Source organism: Rattus norvegicus, chromosome 7 (assembly GCF_036323735.1).
Source record: "Rattus norvegicus strain BN/NHsdMcwi chromosome 7, GRCr8, whole genome shotgun sequence".
In the NCBI taxonomy this organism is placed as follows: domain Eukaryota; kingdom Metazoa; phylum Chordata; class Mammalia; order Rodentia; family Muridae; genus Rattus; species Rattus norvegicus.
This window is the reverse complement of record NC_086025.1, coordinates 41,390,664-41,413,052: the sequence shown is the minus strand read 5'-3', so window position 1 is coordinate 41,413,052 and position 22,389 is coordinate 41,390,664. Positions and strand designations below refer to the sequence as shown.

General features: G+C 34.3%; 1 long non-coding RNA gene across 2 annotated transcripts in view; it reads left to right on the top strand.

The window, feature by feature from the left end:
* LOC120093577 (uncharacterized) overlaps positions 1 to 22,389 on the top strand; it is a 90,562-nt gene that overhangs the window by 553 nt on the left and 67,620 nt on the right. The window contains exons 2-3 of one of the 2 annotated variants that reach the window (XR_005486911.2): positions 341 to 472; positions 11,056 to 11,389. This is a non-coding gene — a long non-coding RNA (uncharacterized LOC120093577). Of the gene's footprint in view, positions 1 to 340; positions 473 to 11,055; positions 11,390 to 22,389 lie in introns of those variants that run through there. The other variant, XR_010053282.1, reaches the window with a different exon arrangement.

The window sequence follows — 22,389 nt, the reverse complement described above, 5'->3', positions numbered from 1 at the left end:
GTGGAGTAACTTGAGAAGTGTTAGCCTTTGCTCTTCTTTGGTGGAATTCTGCACTAAAATCATCTGGCTGTGGAGATTTTTGAGGGGTAGCATGGGGATATTTTTAACTACTGATTTTAATGCACTTTGGACTGTGTTTAATTTAAATCGTTGATCTGATCTTGATTTAACTGTAGTGTTATCTATATAGAAAATTAGCATTTTGAAAATCTTCCAATTTACTCACATGCAGATTTTCAAAGTATATCCTTTTGATTCTTTGTATTTCCTTAGTATCTCTTGATATACCCCCTTTTTGTTTTGCAATTTTTAATAGGATATATTCTCCCTTGCTCTTTAGTTAGTTTGTATAAAGGAGTGAAGTGGAGTGCAACCACAAAGGAAGAACAATATCAACTAACTGGACCACCAAGAGTTCCCAGGGACTAAACCACCAACCAGAGAGTACACATTGATGGACCCATGACTCTAGGTACATATGTAGCAGAGGATGGCCTTATCTGACATCAAAAGTAGGGGAGACCCTTGGTCCTTTGGAGGTTTGATGCCCCAGTGTAGGGAGAAGCTAGAGGGGTGAGGCAGGAGTGGGTGAATGGGTGGAGGAGTACCCTCATAGAAGGAAAGGGGAGGGGAAGAGAGGGAATAGGAGGGATAACCAGGAAAGAAGAAATCACTTGAAATGTAAACTAATAAACTAACTAAAATGGTTTGTCTATCTTAGTTGATATAATCAAAGAACCCATTCTTTGTTTCATTGATTTTTGTTTTGTTTTGTTTCCACTTTTATTGATTTCAGTCCTTGGCTTGATTATTTCTTGCAGCCTAATCCTCTTGGTTGTTATTGCTTCTTTTTGTTACAGAGCTCAGCTGTGCTGTTAAGTTGCTTGTATGGGGTCTTTCCAGTTTTTCAAATGTAGGAGCTTAGTTCTATGAACATTTCTCCTACCAACACTGTCATTTTGTTCCTTCTTGGGTAAAGCTATGCATTCCTTTTCATTGATTCTAGACTGTCTTTAATTTATTCTTTCACTTATGTCATGTCATAGTTTTTTTTTTAATTTAGTAGAGAGTTTTTTCAGTGTCCACAAGTTCTCATGTTTTCTGTGGTTCCTGATTTGATAGGATTTAACTCATAGTGGTCTGATAGGATACAAGTCGTTAATTCAATTTTCTTATATTTTTTGTGACTTTTGTGTCTGATATATGGTCAATTTTTAAAAAAGCTATATGAGATGTAGAGAAGGAGAAGATACAGATATATAGATATATCGTGTGTGTGTGTGTGTGTGTGTGTGTGTTTGTGTGCGCGCGTGCGTGTGCACGCATGCACTTGGGTGAAATATTCTTTAAATGTATGTTAGGTTCATTTGGCTTACAGCAGTGTCTGTTAATTCCAATATTTGTCTGTTTAGTTTCTGTCTGTGTAACCTACTGTTAGTGAGAGTGTATTATTAAAACCCTCCACTATCAGTGAGTGAAAGTCAATATGTAATTTAACCTGTAGTAGTGTTTCTTTTACAGACTTGGGTGATCTCATTTTGAGGAATAAGTTTTAAGAATTGAACTTCTATATTAGTGGATTTTACTTTGATTAGTATAATAGTCCTCTTCCATATTTCTTTTGCTTAGTTTGGGCTTGAAGTTTATTTTCTAGCTACAAGGATGGCTATACTGGCTTGCTTCTTGGGTCTATTTGCATAGAATATTTGAACACTTCCACCTGTGGTCATAGCTCTCATTCATTTTGAGGTGTCTTTCTTGAATGCAGCAGGAGCAATTCTGGTTTTATTTCCATTCTGTTATTCTTTTATTGGGAAATTGAGACTGCTGATATTGAGAGATATCAATCACAAATGATTGTTAGTTTCTGTTATTTGATGGTGCTTGTCGTACTTGCAGTGGTTGTGGTGATAAGAGGGAGGGAAGTAGGAAGAGAGAGATTTTCTCTTATTTTGATTTTGCTGGTATGAGATTATTTTCTATTTTCTTGGGTATAATTAACCTCCTTTTTTTTTCTTTTCTTTCTTTTTTTTTTTTCGGAGCTGGGAACCGAACCCAGGGCCTTGCGTTTGCTAGGCAAGCGCTCTACCGCTGAGCTAAATCCCCAACCATAATTAACCTCCTTAAATTTGAATTTTCCTTCTGTAGAGCTGGATTTGTATATAGATATCGTTCTAATTTGAGTTTATTATATAATATCTTAATTTCTCCAAGTATGGTAATTAAAAATTTGACTAAATTTAGGTGTCTAGGCTGGCCTCTTTAAAGTTCAAGGCATCTGTCCAGATCCTTTCTTCTTTTTGAGTTTCATGAGAGAACAGATTTAATTCTAGTAGGTTTGCCTTTTTATGTTACTTGGTCTTTTTCTCCTACAGATTTTTAATACTCTTCCTTTGTTCAGTATGTTTAGTATTTTAATTATTATATGATAAGGGAATTTTCTTTTCTGATAGAATCTATTTGGTTTTCTGTACACCCCTTTTATCTTTGTCACCTCTCCTTTAGGTAAGAACATTTTTCTTTAATTGTTTTTGAAAATACTCTGTGCATTTATTTTGGGATTCTCTTTTTTAATTCAGATTAATTTTAGGTTTGGTCTTTTCAGAGTGTGCAAGGTTTAATAGATGTTTTGTGTCAGTGATTTTTTACATTTAAGATTTCCCTTGACCTATGTATTTATTTCTTCTACTACATTTTCAACACCTGCAATTCTGTCTTCCATCTCTTACATTCTATAGGTGAAGCTTTTGTTCAGAATACTTGTTCAAATTTGTAAATTGTTCATTTCCAGCAATTCCTCGGTTTGTGTTTTCTTGTTTGATTCTTTTTTCATTTTCAGGTCTTGTACAGTTTCATTTGTTTTCTTAAAGTGTTTTTTTTAATTTTTGAATTTATTCATTAAGGGATTTCCTCAAGTGTTTCATTGGTGTTTTACTGGGTTTGTTTAAAGATTTATTCATTTCTACTTAAGAACTTATATCATTCTACATAGTTGGCTGTAGGGGCTTTTTTCGGTGCTTCAGCTCTGTTGGCATATTGAGGTTCTGCTGTGGAAGGATAGCTGGGCTATAGTGGAGACATATTATGCTGGCTAACATTGATTGTGTTTTAATGGTGACATCTAGGCATATGGGTTTAGAATGGGTTTAGATCTAGGTACTGATTTCTGGATTTGTCTTTGTTAGGTAATTATTTGGTTCTTTGGTTTCCAATTATTCCCTGGATTTTCCTCTGTGTGATGACTGTGTTTGCCTGTTTCCCTGGTTTGGCCTGTTGGTTTATTCATGAGAAATGAATACTAAACTAGGGGCAGGGGCTCAGCAGTTAAGGATGCTTGCTACTTTTGAAAGTAAAATCAATCTTAAAGGCATCGAATGGAATTAGGAAAAAAATGAAACAAATTCAGGAGTCTGAGAGATGGCAGGTGACAAAATAAGTAGATGGAAAGTAGTTGATTATAAATTCCCCAACCAAAATAATTCTAAAATGATTTAAATGCAATTAAGAACCCAATTCATGACATTAAGATCACTTTACTTTTCAATTTGTCTGTCACCTGTCAAAACAAGTTTTTTTAAATGGTAGTTTTATGTTGAGTATTCCATAGCAACTTATGAACACTCAACTCTGTCATAATTTTGTGAGCAAATAGCATATTAATAAAGTGAATCATGCAGATAGTTTGATATTTTTTTAATAATGTGAAGTGGGGGTTGAATGGTTAAAAATTTCATTTTAACAATTGTGAGGCAATAATATACAGGCTAGCTCCATTCTTTACTTGTGAAGGATGGGATTGCACACCAAACACAAGAAAGAAAAACATGACTATGCATTTATATCTTGCCATTAAATAAGTATTGCATTTCTTAAAAGTGGGGTCTCATGGCCTGGAGACATATCAGAGATATCATATTCCTGTTCTCTTACACAGAAAGAGAGTTTGGCTTCCAGAATCAATGTGCATCATGTCAAACTTTCACCTACAGCTCCAAGTGTTTCCTGACAATCTTCTTGATTTCTGTGGGCACATCATGCCTGATGAAAACACACACACACACACACCCACACACACACACACACACACACACACACACACACACACAAAACCCAACTAAATATAAAACTTTTACATTAAAACTTCAAAAACCCCTTGCTATAAATATATCACCTCCTCAAAAAGTTTGTATTAAATGCTAAAAATATTAATGTTGCTTTCATGACAACATATTTTAAATAATTATTTTATTCTTTAACATTAATTTCAAAGCTTTATTTTTTAAAAAACAGTTTGTTCCTATTTGAGCTTCGAGTGCTTATAATGTCTTTCTTTGCAATGCCCAGGTCCGAGGTCCCAAAGACCACTAGGAGTTGACCTACTATGCAAAAGCAATGATTCTTTATTCATGCTGAAACTCTGACCCTCAGTCTCCTCTGATGCAGCAAGGTGTTAGTGAAGTCCCCTAGCATCTACGATTCAGACTTCTTTCAGTTGCAACAGGGTTAGGCGCTTTCCAACTTGGTCATTACATGATTGGTTGCCATGTAAAACTGTAAGCATGTCACATAATCATTAGTTAGCATTGAGTTCAGTTAGCTTTAGAATTTATTATAGCATCTAAAACATTAGGTACTAGATACTTTCTTCCTACTGATTGTTTATTCATTTAAGCTATGTTTTCTTTTTGGATTGGTTGCACATGGCTGTGGTTGACGGACTAGGGGTTCTTGAATCCAGGTTCTCATTTCTGGGAAACAGAAGCTTAGGCTTAGTTTCCCAAGGTATGCAGCCTGTCTTGGAGTCAGCCTGGCTATGGCTTACTCCTTAGTTTAAAATGGGACCTGCTTTAAGATGGAGTTTTTTTTTTTTTTTCTGATATCAGGTAAGGTCTCTCAACTCATCATGTGTTTATTGTGTACTTTCGCAAACTATATGCATTAAAAGTGAAATATTCAAATTAATGTTGCACCATGGAAATTACATGCTGTATTTCAGTAAACTTCAGGTTTTATGTCCATGAGAGTTAAAAGTATTGACTACTCAGAAGTTTAATAGGAATATTCATTTGTTATAAATATTATGTCTTCACCAAATTTCCTGAATACGGAGTTTTGGTTGATAATGAAGGAAGAAGAAACAATGAAGTGAACCGATAGAGTACATTTGAGGCTCCAAGCAAAAGTGGGAAGAAAATGAGCTATACCTTAGAGAGAAATTATCTCATGGTATCTCAGACTGACCTTATAAATATCAACTTACTACTGACAAACATGAAAATATGTACATTCATAGTAAATATGTTCATGAGACGGTTATATATAAATCTTAATATAGAAGTATTATCATAGTAGAATTGTCGTTTTTCAGTCTCTTCACCCCCTTTAGCATTCCATGCCATCATGTATTTTACTCTCCAAACAAATGAATAACATAATCTAATAATAATGAACCAAATTTTAGGAATACATCTGTGTTACTTATGATTTTGCAACAATACTTGCTCTAGCAGAATTAAAACTAATATATTTAACTAAAATTTACAGTGATCAAAACTGTTGTTCCAACTATTAAAAAAATCATGTTGGGGTTGGGGATTTAGCTCAGTGGTAGAGCGCTTGCCTAGGAAGCGCAAGGCCCTGGGTTCGGTCCTCAGCTCCGAAAAAAAGAAACAAAAAAAAAAAAAAAACATTGTTAATGTATCATTAGGTAGAAAATAAGGAAAAAGACAATTTGAATCAATTAATTGTTAAAATGAATTTTAACAAAATAATGTCGTTGAAACTTTGATGACTTTTGCATAGGGTACAGTGGTATATTTTCTGAAGAAATTTTCTACTTCCTTAGTAAAAATGAAACGCTCTTAAATTTTCAGTTATTTAAAATAAGTTTTCTTCAAAAACACACACTTTGTGTCAGTTCGCATCTTCTAGGTTTAACAATGATTACTGAAAAACAGTGTGCAATATTGTACACTATGGGACATAGGAATAAGTGATTCTTGATATTTTTCTTTCAATGTTGGTATCTATAATCAGATCATTCACATTGTACAGAGCGTTTAAAATTTGAACTTATATGCATTAATAAAGTGGTGGCTGTTCCAAGATACCTGTACAAATTTAAAACTCCATTTTTAAAAATTTCTAATATAATAATACATTCAGTGGAGATACATTTTTTTGGTAAATACGATGTTTAAAATTGGTTGTCAGCTGACAGGATGTGGACTCACCTAGAGGACAATCTTCTAAGCTTGTCTGTGTCTAGATTTGGTTCGCTGATATGGGAAAACCTATCTTGATGGTAGGCTGGATTTCCAGACCTCAATACAACAAAGCAAGATGGACTTCAGCAACTCCCCCTTATAAGCATCCTGCCTGTGGAAAGAATCTAGATGGTTGCATCATTCTCTGTTGTCTAGTTTCTGCATGATGACTATATCCTTGAGATCTGAGCCACAAGAAACCATCTTCTTTGAAGATGCTTTTTTCCAGGGTTTGTTACTACTCTTTAAAAAGGAACGAGTCCTGTGCAACTTATAAAGAAACAATAGGGTTTATATGTTTAATGTAGATCAGTTTTGTTTTATTATCCCTTACATCTTTCTTCCTCTTCGCTCCAACACCCTTTTAACCAGTTGCTTAGCTGTGTGGACAGTGCACTTAGACATAGAATGTAGCAACACCTGATAGAATTGTATCAATGTCTGAGAGAATAAATTTGATTTTATGCTTCATAATGATGGCAAAAGCTTTAATTGCTTCTTTTCTTCTAGACACATTATAATTAATGTTTCCAAGAGATCATTTCCTAAATGTTTTAAGTAAAGTAAATATATCACTTATGTTCCATATTAACCTATTTGTGGGAAGAATTGTTCTCACTTATCATGAACAATGATTTATAATCTTTTTCCACTTATCATGCATCTAAGTCAAGTAGTACCTCAAGACTCACATAACAGGAGGGAATTCTCAATGATAATTTGGGTTCATATAACTAAAATCCTCATTACTAGCCATGGAACTGTAAGATCCTTCAAGGCATGTGATTCACTGGTTATGTTCCTTGCTTAAAGAAAATAAAAGTAAGGATCATGGTTTCATTTTTCTATCAAATGACTTTAGAAAATTTACATCACCTTATTGAGCTTAAACTTGTTTCTCTATTAAATAAGAATAACAAATTCAATTTTATTTTTAGTCTGCTTGAAAAATACATAAAGGAAAATAAACGCTCCTGGACATATACCCAAAAACTGCTCTAACATATTAACAAGGACACATGCTCCACTATGTTCATAGCAACATTATTTAGAGTAGCCAGAAGCTGGAGAGAACCCAGATGTCCCTCAACAGAGGAAGGGATACAGAAAATGTGTTACATTTACACAGTGAGTACAACATAGCTATTAAAAATGATGTCATGGGGCTGGGGATTTAGCTCAGTGGTAGAGCGCTTACCTAGGAAGCGCAAGGCCCTGGGTTCGGTCCCCAGCTCCGAAAAAAAGAACCAAAAAAAAAAAAAATGATGTCATGAAATACTTAGGCTCTTAGGCAAATGAATCGAATTAGAAAATATCATCCTGAGTAAGTTATCCCAGTCATAAAAGAACACACATGGTATGCACTCACTGAAAAGTGGATATTAGCCTCAAAGCTCAGGATATCCAAGATAACAATTCACAGACCACATGAAGCTCAAGAAGAAGGAAGACCAAAGTGTAGATGCTTCAGTCCTTCTTAGAAGGGGGAAGAAAATACTCAAGGGAGGAAATATGGAGACACAATGTGCAGCAGACATGGAGGAAAAGGTCATCCAGAGACCTGTTGATCTATCTCATATACAGACACCAAACCCAGACATTATTGCTGATGACAAGAAGGGAGAAGCCTTTGGTCCTGCCAAGGCTGGACCCCCCAGTATAGGGGAATGTCAAGGCAGGGAGGCAGGAAGGGGGCGATTGGGAAGGGGGAAAAAGAGGGGATATATGATGGGGGCTTATGGACCACTAACTGGAAAAGAAAATAACATTTGAAATGTAAATAAAAAATAACCAATTTTTTAAAAAAGTGCTTGCTGACAGGAGCCTGATATAGCTGTCTCCTGAGAAGCTCTGCCAGAGCCTGACTAATACTTATGCAGATGCTTGTAGCCAATCATCAGACTGAGTATGGGGACCCCAGTGGAGGAGGGGAAGGGGAGGAGTTTAAGGGGTTAGTAATCCCACAGGGAGAACAACAATATCAACCAACCAGACCCCCTCAGAGTTCACAGCACTAAACCACCAACCAAAGAAAGGGGTACACATGCAGGGTGACCCATGGCCCTAGCCAAATATGAAGCCTTTTTGGACATCAATGAGAGAAGAGGCCCTTGGTTGTGGGAAGTCTTGATATCCCAGTATAAGGAAATTTCATTGCAGGGAGTTGGGAGTGGGTGGGGGAGTGGGGGAACACCCTCATAGAAGCAAGGGGAGGGAGGATGGGATAGGGGATTTCCAGAGGGGAAACCCAGAAAAGGGATAACATTTGAAATGTAAATAAATAAAATATCTAATAAAAATAAGCAAATATGTAACCTATTGTTTAGATTTTAGTTATTTATCCTATATTCACATCAATAATTTTACTTACATTTAAATATAAAAGTAATATTGCATACATTAATGCATTGTGCACTGGCAAAATGTACAAGTTCCTTTCGGGATTTGGTAAAATAGCTTGTCATAGATTCCAGAAGAAGCTAAATAAATGCTACTTTATTTTTATCAATATTTTCATAGCTTTTAAATAATATCAAGTATACAAAAAATGAATAATGCATGTCTAACAAGAAAGTGGCATATTCAGATTTTATTTGTCTTTAGAGAGGAGAATGTTTGGCCAAGATAATATAGTCAAGTTTATGCACTGACTTTCGTAGATAACCTATTTTGATGCCAAGACCCACTTAAAATTAGTCCTCAGAAATTTTTCAGTACAGATTATTTTGTTCAATTTGGTCAAAATGCTGTGTGAAAGCTATTATTATCTGACTCATATATTCATTGACAAGAACAAATTTTTAATGGAAGAATCCTAGGAGACAGTAATTTTATGTGGAATTTAGGTGTTTTTTTCTTAATATCCTGTTCTTTGATGACTTGTGCCTAATCTAATCATGCATATATTATTACAATAATTTTGCTATGTTAAAGATTCATATATATATATATAAAAGGAGCTAAATATATTTTACCTAGCATTGTGCCTGATATATTCTTCTGAATGTTAAGCATACATTTATCCCTCCTTTTTTTTTTTTTTGAGCAAATTCCTATGTATTCAAGAACCAGCCGGGGCCGCAAAGACCATTTGCTGTATTTTCAGAAATCTAAAAGCCAAGATTTACTGTGCAATACTTTGTTTGGAAGAAAACTATTAGTTGACTCATTGTTGGGGTATAATTTATTTGGATTTTTAATTTCATAGGTTATAAAGGAATTTGGCTACCTGTATGGCAATACAGTCTTAAAAGTTTAACAGCATTACATAATGAAACCAGAGCCTATGTTTTAATAAATTTTAAGGCATCTTTCAAAATTGTGCAATAAGGTTTTTTTTATTAATTTGAACCAAAGAAAGTGGTTAAAATTATATAGACTTATTTAATTAAGTCTTTAAGCATATTATATAGCTGCTTGATAAGCTAGCTGCAGGAGTATAAATATAGTTATATTTAAGTAATTTAATACAAGTATTAAAATTTTTGTCTCTGTAGTAAATCTTTCTATAAACATTATGAGTAAATTAATCTACAAAAGTTAGGAGTAAATTAGTGATCAAATATGCTCAAAACAATTTAAGGAAGATTGTATGGATTTTGTGATAACAACCGAATGTTCTATTGTAAAATTATTATGTTTTAAAATTGCCATAAGTATGCCTTATCACATAAGTATGCCTTATCACAGAAGAAATGCCTCAGTTAGAGCATTGTGGATACTGTTCCTATGTACTTGAAGTTTCAGATATCACCTCAAGATTTTGAATTTTTTTCTACTTTCTGAGTAATTTTCCTATTATTTTCAAGAGTTAGTTAGCTACTTCTAATTTGTGATTTCGGGTGCATAATCAAACTGTAACTTTACAGATCAATGTAAAAAAGAACTTTCCTGGATTTCCTTTCCCAATTTTATAGGCTTTGGTTTGGGGTTTTCAACTTTAGTCATTTTTTAATTATTACAGATTCTATAATGTAAACATCTAATTTGATTTACCAACAAATAAATGTCTGATATTATTGGCCAACTTACCTTTTCTTTATTAAATACTTCTGGCAATATTATTAAGCACAAAATGACCAAAAGATACCACTTGTTCTATGAACCTTCTCTTCTGTGTCATTGCGTTCATCTTTTTTATTCTGGACAAAACTCGTTCTTCAACTGGATATGTTTAGAATATTCAGAAATCAAGAAAAAGCTTACAAACTTTTTTATATGCTGAATACAGTTTAGAGGCATTAAAAAGTTCCAAATTGAAATAAAGGACAAATGAACCTAATCCAAGAATGAATGGCAACATGGTGCTTTTGTTAAGTACTAGTTTTTCATGGGAATATAAAAGCATTTGGCTAAACTTCTTGTGGCTGTAGTATATATACCCTTCTTACAAATGGCATTTATTCTCCTTCCTAGTTTCATTGTATCATAAATGAAGTAAGACAAACTCAAATCCAAAGAGTGGTACATAGTGAAGCTTTAGAATGCTTGGCCTTTGCATTTAAGTGGATTCTGAAAGGCAATTGGAGGTTCTGAAAGGCAATTGGAGGTGTGGAGGAAGAAAGAATACATTTTGTCCTCTACTATTTTCTGTTTGAATTAGCTCTGAGGTTAAAGTATATTTGAGGAATCCTTGACTTGCCTGCCATATCTTTGCTTAGCTGCCTTTGTGTTATGGCCTTATTAGTCATTCTGGTTTATTTGAAAAGGAGAAAAGCAACAAAGAGAGATGTTTTAAAAGCATCATTAGGAATTGATTATAATGTGTTTGTTGTTTGTTTTGAATCAGATTTCATGTAGCAAAGGCTGGTCTCAGTGGGAATCCATGTAACCAAGACTGACCTCAATCTAGGCACAAAGCAGAAGATATTCTTCAGCCCGTGAATCTCCTGTCTCTACTTCTAGAGTGGAACAACAAACCCATCAATGAAGTGTTGCAGTTATCTAAGAAAACTTTTTCAATCATTACAGAACATCTTTTGAACTTCTTCTTTCAAAGAATCTGAGAGATATTAAGTTGCTAAATAGAAATAAATAATTAAGTTGCTAAATAGAAATAGAAAATTAAAATATCTTTATAATAAAATATGACTTTGGAAATAAATAATCAACAGCATTCTAAACTGCGAATTGGGGTACTTATTTTCACTTTAACCCACTTGGAAACTCTGTTGCCAAATACTATACACACAACACATTATATTTATAGGGAAAGTACAATAGGCCATAAGTATAACATAGTATTCTAATTCAATTATTTAGATGTTATATTCTAAAGTACACGATTTTAAAATTTAAGTCTCATTCTTGGTGCTTGAAAAAGTATTTCTAACTTTTTATGAAATTTGAAATATATATATATACATATATATATACATATATATATATATATATATCAGGGGAATCTATATCTTCATGAATGAATAGACCACATACAAGTTTTTGCTTGAGCTATTAGGAAAATTATAGAAAACATACTTTAAATCCCATGGCTTATATGCCAGGCAAGTTTTATGAATTGCAGATAATTAAAAATTATAAGTCAAGAATATATTTTTGCAGGTAGAGAATAATTTAAAAATGAAAACACTAATTATAGAACTTCTATACAATGTCAATAGTATGATTACTTTTAAATTGCCTTAAAATGAAGAGAAACACCAGAGTTCACGGCAAGCAAAGAATAGATATATCTGGTAGTGCTATAAGAAACTCCCATATGATTGACATCAGAAATGACTAATGATGGCAATATAACACATACCCACTTTATTCTAAGTGTTGTTCTCATAATGTTTCCAAGTTTATAGCACATGCCTTCACTTTTGATGCTAAATACACCGTAATGTGCAAATACATTTTAGAGCATTTAGAAATTGAGAACTGAACTTCCTCTAGCCAAGCATGGTCCTTAGTGGAGGGATAAGGACAGCAAACCACCTGTAAAACCTGTAAAATTGTGTCTTACCTACAAGATGTGCAGGGTCAAAGATAGAGCAGGGATGGAGGAAATGACCAACCAATGATTGGACCCATCCTATGGGCAAGAACAAATCTCAAACAATGTTAACAGTATTCTGTTATGTTTGCAGAGAGGAGCCTAGCATAAGTGTTCTCTGAGAGGCTTCACTCAGCAGCCAAAAGAAACATATGCAGAGAACCATAGTCAAACATTAGGTGGAGTGTGGGGAGTCTTATGGAAGAGTGGGGGAAAGAAAAGGACTGTACAGGAAAACTAAAAATGGTCAACTAACTTGAACATTTGAGGTCTCCCAGAGACTGACCCACCAACCAAAGATTGAGCTTGGGCTGGACCTAAGCTCCCTTCACATGTGTAGTAGATGTGTGGTTTCTCTTCATGTGAGTTGCCCAACAACTGGAGCAGGGGCTGTACAAAAATCTGTAGCATGCATGTTGGGCCACTTTGTCTGGCCTCAGTGGGAGAGGACGTGCCTAGTCCCGCAGTGGCTGATGTCCTGGGAAGTAGGAACTTGATACTCAGATGATTCCTAGAATGGAGGTCTCCATTCTTAGGGAATAAGGGAACAGGAAATAGGGGTAATATCTGAGTGAAGATGTTCTGGGAGGAGAGGGGCTTGATATTGGAATTTAAAGTGAATAAATAAATCAATTTTAAGACATTATAAAAAGAGAGCTGAGTTTTTTCACTAAGCCACAACCCCAGTCAATATGTTTTGAGCGTTCAAAGGCTTTATTGTGCTCACGGGAAAATGCTAAGAAGTTCTCATGGATATTGTAATTTCATAAGATGTCTGTGATTCCTGGAAGGAGAATGGTCAGCCCAAATAAGAAAATTTCACTTATAATCTGACTTAATGTGCTATTGGCTTGTTTAGATTAATATGAATTTTATGATTTTTTTTCAGACATTCTTACTGTTCTTTTTAATTTCATCACTTCTGCAGTGTTTATCTTCTCCAATCTGTTTAATTATAGCCCATCTCTCTTTTCATTAATATCATTAGTACAGTGTTCATCCAATCTCTATTGGTCTTCTCTGCTCCCCATGCCTACCCTCCTACCTTCAACAATGGTTCCTTTAGAATTTCTAGCTTCCTGAAGTTACTCCAGGTCATGTGCTCATATCTGAAACTTTGAAGCTAGGAGCCACAGATGAGAAAAACTATACGTTGCTTTTCGTTCTGAGTGTTTTTCACTGTTTTTACTGAGATATTTTCAAACCCACTTATATACCTGCTATGACATGTCTCCTTCTTTTGTTGCCACAGAATACTATTATTTATATATGAAATTATGTAAATATATCACAAATATATTTAAAGATAAATCAATTTTATAAATATCCAAAATAATCAGACCATAGAATCTTATTTATGATTTTACAACCTAGAATGGGATACGTAAGAAATTCCCATGGGTGAATTACTTACAGTGTGGTCTGTTTTATTGTGAAATGTTAAGCCAAAAATACAATTTTGCTTTTACAAATTTTTATTGTGTTTTTTCTTATTTACATTTCAAATGCTATTCCCTTTCCTGGTTAAGGGTGTTTCCCTCCCGATCCATCTCCCCTTTAACCCCGCACATTTCCTTACACTGGGGGGTCCAACCTTGGCAGGACCAAGGGCTTCTCCTTCCCTTGGTGTCCCAAAAGGCCATCCTCTGCTACATATGCAGCTGGAGCCATGGTGCTGTCCATGTATAATCTTTGGGTAGTGGTTTAGTCCCTGGGAGCTCTGGTTGGTAGTCATTGTTGCTCTTATGGGGTTGTAAGTCCCTTCAGCTCTTTCAATCCTTTCTCTAGTTCCTCCAGCAGGGCGTCCAGTTCTCAGTTCAATGGTTTGCTGCTAGCATTCACCTCTGTATTTGACATGATCTGGCTGTGTCTCTCAGGAGACAGCTACCAAAGTAGACAATTTTAATAGAAGGAAACCTTTTGAGTTTTGTTGAATTTGCTTAACTACTTGTAAAAAAGAAATATGTTTCAGGTGTAGCCTTTTATTGTTTTTCTAATTTCAAATGTGATATTCTTCAAATTTTTACTATATTTTAATAGTAATAAATTTATAGTGTGTAATTTGAAATTAAAATTCAAATTAATCTCTGATAAACATGCTAATTTTCCTAGGCAAATATACTGATTTAGACATTAAAGCCACTTGAGTTGTCTATCATATACTTATCTGTAAAATAATAGTAAAATATGAGCTTTACCAGAAGCTGAATTCAAAGCAGTAAAGTACTTTTTAAAACATACACACCTGGACCCTCAAATTTTATCTGTGTATTTCTCCAAAATGAAACTGAGAATTTGTTCACAGGAGCTCATAAAATGAACCACAGCCTTATAAAAGTACAGCATAAAAATTAGGCATCTGTGTATCTGGAATTCAAGCTGGCTTTAAACATTAACAATCAATGCTCAAATTGCTTCTAAAGTGAATGACAAATAAGGCATGGCTGCAGGTTTTATGTGGTCAAGGACCTTCTGCAGGTGGGCTGTTGAATTATCCAGCCACCTTGTGTAAAACTGGACATGTTGAAAATAAATCTTGAATGTATATCATTAAAATAATATGACCTGATCTTGGTTAGGTGATTACATTGATGTGTTCACTAGCAATCTTCTACAAAGGGAAAGTTACATTATATTATGCATTATTCATAGGTTAGCTACTGTAACTACATTCATTTTTGTTTCGATTTTGTACCTAAATAATGGAAATTTTTAGATAAGGAAGAAGAGTTTGATTACAATTGGTAAAGACGCTTATTATATGTCAACATATCTACCTGCTGACCTACTACTTGTCATTTATTCATGAAATCTATTGTCTAAAGTTTCAGTTCTGTTGAAAAATTTGAAAAGATATTTACTCAAATCATTGACTAAATGAAGAGGTTGTTCAAAGCAATATCCATTATCCATTATAACTTATACCCTGCATTAGTTTTTCAGGATATGATTATGTATGTATGTTTTATGGTATTGATGTAGTTATTTAATTTTTACTACTATTTTAAATAACTTTTAAAGAAGCAGAAGCAAGTGGAAAATAATGAAAAACAAAAAAGGAACAAGTTGCTCTCTTAATTATTTTTCATAGAAATAATTGTTTTATCCCTTTAAAGATCTTATGTTAAGCACCTCCTCAATGTGATGGTCTTTTTAAATAAAGTCTCTGGGAAAAAATTGTCATAAAAGGACAGTTTTCTTTTAAACCAATTCTTTACCTTCTAAAACAGTGTCAATTGATCTTCTCATCTCTCTGATATTCTCTATTACTTATATACCTCAATGTGTATCATATCCATTCCCAAAAAATATCAGAAGTAAATTCGTGCTACAATACACCATCTATCAGACTAAAAATCAAATCTTCAATCTAAACATGCCTTACAGAATTTATGGAAAGAGTTTTAGAATGGGAAAATTCAAATCAGTCATTAATTTGTTTGCCAGACCTGTTACTTGAATCAAATAAAATAATATGCAAGTGAAATCATAATAGCTTTAATGCCATGGATGTATTTAGAATAAAAATGATAAAATTTTACAATAAAATTGAATATAAAGATCCCATCTCTTCTAAACTCTGTGATGTTAATGATTAAGGTAGGCTGGCCAAGGCCTCTTGTATGAAAGAGTCCAAAAATCAGTAAGTTTTATTTTGCATATAGATCTCTGGAACAATCTGGAATGTCTTCTATGGAAATGCATTACAACTTTTTATTTAATGCACTAGGTCAGGATTACAATAATAGCAAAAAAACATGGACAGGATTGAGTTACCTTAGAAGTCTCGTCTTTGTCCCATGTGTTACAATTATTGAGAGCAATGAAACGGTCATCAGTGTACTGTATATGTTACTGAATGTATATTAAGAACAAAGTATATTTTCACTGTGTTTCAGATATCAGCACAGTTTTATCTAACTACACACAGAATGGGGAGCACATAGTGACAAGTTGTTTTTGCTTCTGTGAGAGCTTACAGAATAGCTCTGATTAAAAATTCTCTCCCGCAAAAATGCAGTTAAAGCTTATATCAAAGGTTATTGTACATATCCAGAGGAAAGAAGTCCCCATATAAATTATAGACTATGTTATTATATGACTTAAATATGGGACACATTCCAATATTGATATCCTGAGAAATATTGAGAGAACAGTATTAAACAAAATAAGTGAAATAAAGAAAAAACAGAGCCTGCATGTTTTTCTCATTTTGGAGGGGACATGTCATTCCTTATGTAAATAAAAAAACATAGAATACATATATATGACATCAGATCAGAAGGGAATGAATAAAAAAGGGAACACTAATAGAAGAAAAGAGGGGAGATTGAGAAATGGGAAATGAGGGAGTGAATATAGTCAAACTACATGATTTCCTCAAAATTGTCTATAAGAAATCCATCACTTTGCCACATATACAACAAAGCTAAAAAAATAACCAGTAAACACAATAGCATAATTGAATTAAAAGAGAACACAACTCATTGTAGTACCAAAACCTAATTCATTGATATCACATAAATATTAATGTGGCAATATATAAAATATAGAACTTTCTTTCATTTAGAAATTCATACAAATAAAATAATTTGGATGTTTTCAATAGTGCTTGATATTTTTTATGCACATATATATAATATACATGAAACAAACCCATTGAAAGAAGAAATATGTATGTAATGCATAAAGGAGGACTACTTGATGAGGATTACTTTATGTATGTAATGCATAAAGGAGGATTACTGAAAACTGTGTTCCCTATGTAGCTAGTCAACATTAGTCATATGGTTTAATTCATGAGGGCAGTGTACTCTGATAAATAAGGCAATCTCTTTACAGCAGTATATTATATTTTAAACTTTGACCAATTAGCTTTATGCATAAACTTTTTCCAGTGAATCTGGACATTTTCTGCATATATGCCATTAATTAAATTATAAAATTGGCAGTTAATTCCTCTGAGGTTATCAGACACAATAGTCAAGTATATCAATTTTATACCCAGATAGGTAAAATATACTTGAAGTGTAAAATAGAGGAAACATCAATGACACCTTTTATCTGTACTCTGTGTATTTTTTCTCTCTAGAAAATGAACTGGAAAACAGATTAGGTAGTCATTGGAAAAACTGGGTTTTTTTAAGTATTTTTATTAAAAAATCGACACAGTATTAGTATTAGCTGTCTTTGTGAGCAGTCAACTATTACATGTTAATCAACAAAACATCATACCAACAATGCAAAAATCATATTGTGTACGACTACTTAACATGGTCAAAATATGAAAAAAAGGCAGTTACAGAGTATGATAAGAAGTAACGATCATGCAAACTGTGTTGTGCTGTTTTATAATCTGATGTACTTTATTGTCATGAGTTGTCATGTACACTTATAGAAGGTCTTCTAATTTCTAACCCTATTCTAGATGGTTTGAAACAATGAGAACACTACATCATGGACCCTGAAATTTCACTTATGTTAAGGCCCAAGACAAACAATATTAAACAAATATGAGAATAAATCAAAACAGGCATTAGATGGTGATCATACCTCATGAAATTAAAATAGGCTGATGTAATTTTTAGCAGTTGGTTGATTATTTAGCATAGGTGGCTTCCATATGAAGAAGTAATGAGGAAGGTCTAACCACAGCAGTGATCAATAGGAAAGGGCTGTTGTGTTTAGCTGTAGAGGGCCAGTGATTTGAATTAGGTTACACCGAGGGGAAATCAAAAGGATATATTAAAACATCGAAGATATAATTTAAGACAGTAGTTTTATGGATTCCACAAGGGGACCTAAAAAAAAGAGAGACAACAGAACATTAACTATTTAATGATTTAATTAATTATTTATTTATTTAGTAATTATTTTGCTTCTAAATATCTAATTACAGCAGTGAGGGAATTTTAATGGAAGGAAGTCTTAACAGACAAAGCTGAAGGCTTCCATGAGTTGAGTTCATCGCCATTTGAAAGGATCGTTTCTCCTTTGTCCAATGTAGAGTGTAGAAGATCATGGCAGCTGCCCTGAGGAATGGAGACATGGGTGACTATGTTTTACTAATTCTGATCATGAGGACCCCAACACAGCTGCTATACTATTTTCAATTAATTTGACTTTTACACCATAAAATATCCTTCACTTGATATTATTTAGACTAAAAATTCCAGAGACTTCCCCACCACCGTAAGCAGCTCTGGATCCTTAAGCTCAGGAAATCTGCAGAACTTTTCAAAAACTCAGGCTGTCAAATAGAAAAAAATAGTTTCATGAATGAATTAAACAAAAGAAGCTTTGTGACTTAAGAATAGTGCTGTCTCTAGTTTCTGAGAAGGTAGCTCTTTAGCTTTAAGAATGTCATTTGGTGATGGCCTCAGATGCATTTTTGTTTGTTATTTGGTTTTGTTCCATTTAGAACTGAACTTTATGGTAAATAAAAATGCACCCCTCTCTCATCAATCCTCAGGAAATAGAATATTGAAGGCAATGGTGCTATACTCTAAGGAGTCTGGAGAGTTTAGCCATTGTAGCTCATAGTCTGTAGGATTTAACATTTCAAGCTGATACTTTATGTCCTTCCTTGGTACCAAGAACTGTCATATAGAGTTCTGCTCCTGGGCCAAATGATGAGATCACATCCCAGCCACCATTGGCTTTGTTAGAATATTGTCATGAAGAACTTCTTCTCTATACTCTGCAGAGTCTGAATTAGTTTTAGACTCGCCAACTTCAAAATCTGCAGGTGGTAAGTGTACACACGTGGGAACACCTGGAAAGACAGAGGTTAGGAATGGAAAACAGAATCTGACACTCAGAAATGCTCTTCTTCGCACAGCACACTTACTTTATGATTTAAAACACATGTCAAACAATGCAAGGACTGGAAAATTATACATTGATAATTGAGACTTCACTGTGTGACATTTTGCATTCTTTTAATTAGAGTCGTGGCCAAAGGACCTAAATTATATGAATAATTTCTAAGTAAAGGGGCAATTAATCATGGATGTTCTCTTCTGTTAATCTGTTTTGAATTGTTCCAAAGTAGAGCAATGAAAACATGTACCACCTTCTTCAAACATTGAGTACACACATGGAATCTATTTCCATGGTATTTCCTTTATGAATGTCAGGTCCTTGCTATGTATAATATTTATGTTGTGTTACAGAGATGATACTGTTATATTTAGTAGTTTTCAAAGAACTAACTAATTTAGCATATAGTCTTACAAGTACGTCAATTTCTCTTCTCTCACTTCTGGATTTCTTGTGTTTCTGTGGTTAATAAAATATGCTTGGGTATAACCAAGACACTTAGACATAAAAAATTAACTCTGCCTTCAAAACGTTCCCAAGGAAAATATTTTCATTTAAGATTACATACTTTATGTTTATTCTTTTGATTTGTTCCATAAAAATGGTGAAGGACTAGAAAGAAAGATCAACAGAAATGAGCACTAGATGCTCTGTCCTGAGAAAGGAATTTCTATATCAGAATATATGTAGGTCACTGCACACAATCCAATCATTCCAGCTTCAAGTGATGCACCACTCTATTTTGCCCTATACAAGTACACACACACACACTAGGGAAAATATTTTTTTATGAAATCATTCACCATTTGACATATGCCTGTAATTATTCAAGGCTCTGGGAAAATACCAACAATAAAAAAATGGCTATGATACATTTTATCAGAGGCAGAAAACAAATATATCAATTCAAAACACTTAAAATGATAAATTGTATGCATAATGGTAAATGCACAGTATAGCATTTTAAATAATTAATAAATAAAAACATACACTGAAGCCATTTAGTGTGAGAGCATGGGGGATGACATGTGTTAATACAAACTTGACATCATTATTTTTTCTTAGAAGTATATTAAAAGAAAGCAAGAGAATTAGTGTGAAAGTCATGTGGGAATGGAGCTTTTAAAATTCATTTAACTGACAGAGAGTAGTGGAGAGATGTATGACTGGAGAATAGTGACTGAGATATGGCCAAGCTCACAGATTTGAAAGAGCACATTTCCTACAATCCCTTATGAAGCATTGTAGGAACTTTAGTTTGTTTTTGTTTGTTTTCTGAAATTGTAATGCAAATATATTTTTGCCTTAAAGATGTAGTTTCAGTATTCTAAGGTAGTCTAAGTTTTTTAATTATTCACTGGCATAATAGAGCCCTAAATCTTCATTGAGTAGCTCTCTTTATTTGGAATACACAATTTATTAAGGCTTTAAGGCTTTTGATTTATTTAATGCTTTTTGTTCAACAGATCCTACCTACTTGTTACCACCAGAATGGAGATGTACAAATTCGGTAATACACTCAGACAGTCTATATTGATCTAAACAATATTATGACAAGGACAGGACTTAAAAAATCTAGGACAAGACTCTAAATGTGATTGGTATTTTCTATGTGAAATATTTGTACTCTTCAGATTATTCTTGTTGAAAAGTGGAGAAAAGGATGTATCAGATCAATGATCATGTACCAAACACTTGACATCTTCTATTTGTTGTAACAAAGACTCCATATCTGACTAGCACCCTCAATTAGAGTGAACTCTAGACTTAAGCTTGGTAGAGTTTACTTGTGCTGGGTAGGTGCCATCTGTTTGGATAGAATCAAAATTGTTTAATTGAATTAAAAGAAGGTCTGAAGGGTCTATAGATCCATTTTTATTCAAGTGAACTGTATATTTTTGCATCTTTAGATGTATTCTTGCCTGGAATTGGTATAATAGTTTGAGCCTTCTTATATTACCTCTACTTCTGTGATGGTTATTATTCCATGAAAGAAAAACAATAACAACATACTACCATGGATTTACTACTTATCTTCAATTACATACTCAGATAACAGGTTGAGGGACACATAATGTCATGTGCCCTTGAAATCTAAGCACTTGCATTGGTATTTCTCTGTCTTGATTCCTAAAACTATAACTTCTTAGTGTGGTATGTGTATATCGTGCATGTGCACTCACACTAGCAACACATCAACATCCCCAGTCACTTTCCATATTCTTTTTGTGTGAAACTGCCTTAAACTAAGTCTAATTAAGTAACAAAACTTGCTGAGCCAGCTTCCCTGGTTTACATGCAGAGTTCAAGCATATTATTTATTCTTCTTTCTCTCTCACTGGTGCCTGGAGAACAGCACATGCTACCACATCAGCTTTTTTTTTCCAGAGCTGGCGACCAAACGCAGGGCCTTGCGCTTGCTAGGCAAGCTCTCTACCACTGAGCCAAACCCCCAACCCCCACATCAGCTTTTATATGGTGGCCTGGTATTAAACTCTGCTCTCTTAACTATCTCCCCAGCCTTTGTTTAGTTCTCCAACAAAAAACTGACACATATCTGAGGAAAAAAAATACTGTTTTAGTTGAGTGAACTTACTTTTACATTCTTTATACTTCATTCTTTTTTTTTTATTCACTTGAGTATTTCTTATATACATTTTGAGTGTTATTTCCTTTCCCGGGTTCCGGGCAAACATCCCCCTCCCCCCTCCACTTCCTTATGGGTGTTCCCATCCCTATCCTCCCCCATTGCCACCCTCCCCACAACAGTCTAGTTCACTGGGGATTCAGTCTTAGCAGGTTCCAGGGCTTCCCCTTCCACTAGTGCTCTTACTAGGATATGCATTGCTACCTATGAGATCAGAGTCCAGGGTCAGTCCATGTATAGACTTTAGGTAGTGGCTTAGTCCCTGGAAGCTCTGGTTGCTTGGCATTGTTGTACATATGGGGTCACGAGCCCCTTCAAGCTCTTCCAGTTCTTTCTCTGATTCCTTCAACGGGGGTCCTATTCTCAGTTCAGTGGTTTGCTGCGGGCATTCACCTCTGTGTTTGCTGTATTCTGGCTGTGTCTCTCAGGAGCGATCTACATCCGGCTCCTGTCAGCCTGCACTTCTTTGCTTCATCCATCTTATCTAATTGGGTGGCTGTATATGTATGGGTCACATGTGGGGCAGGCTCTGAATGGGTGTTCCTTCAGTCTCTGTTTTAATCTTTGCATCTCTATTCCCTGCCAAGGGTATTCTTGTTCCCCTTTTAAAGAAGGAGTGAAGCATTCACATTTTGATCATCCGTCTTGAGTTTCAT